Raw genomic sequence first — 682 nt, forward strand, 5'->3', positions numbered from 1 at the left:
GCTGTACCCTCCCCGCCCCACCAGACTTCTCACGAGTATCCCTAAAGGTACTTGTACCACTGGTTGAGAACCACTGTATTAGGTTGACAAGGACACAGCATGGAACAGACTAATCAACACAGAAACCAGAAGCCGTCAGTAAAACCCATCTTGAGAAGAGCCTGACCCTTCCCCTGAACTCCAAACCAGCTGGGACTGGCCTGCTCCCAGTTCCTGGTCCCCTTCCCCCCTTCCCTGAGCTAGGCCCCTCCTCCAGCTTCAGTCCTGCTTCCAGGGCAAAAGGGGCCACCTGGTTGCATCCCCTCCTGGGCTCAGATTATAAAGGGCACCATGTGTATGTGCAGGCAGCAGACAGCCTCCCTCAGTGGGAGTCACACCCAAAACTCCCATCACCATCTAGGTATTAGCACAGTGCCCAGGGAAACTGAGGCACCCACACAGGGTTACTACACGACAGTCGAAATCACATGCAACAGAGAAAGGGAATAACTCCCCCACAATCCCTGCTTTGTCACAGGGATCCTGACCCACTTGAATTCAAAGCTGTTCTGCCCAGCCAGTTCAGTTCACAGCACAGTCCAGGGGAGGGAGGAGGACAGAGCGGTAGCCACCTTAGGCACGCTACTCGGTACCTGCATTTCCTCTGTGGTTTCATAATAGAACGGCCAGTGCATCACGGGAG

Source organism: Pelodiscus sinensis, chromosome 19 (genome assembly GCF_052426305.1).
Source record: "Pelodiscus sinensis isolate ZL-2025 chromosome 19, ASM5242630v1, whole genome shotgun sequence".
NCBI classification, from domain to species: Eukaryota; Metazoa; Chordata; order Testudines; family Trionychidae; genus Pelodiscus; species Pelodiscus sinensis.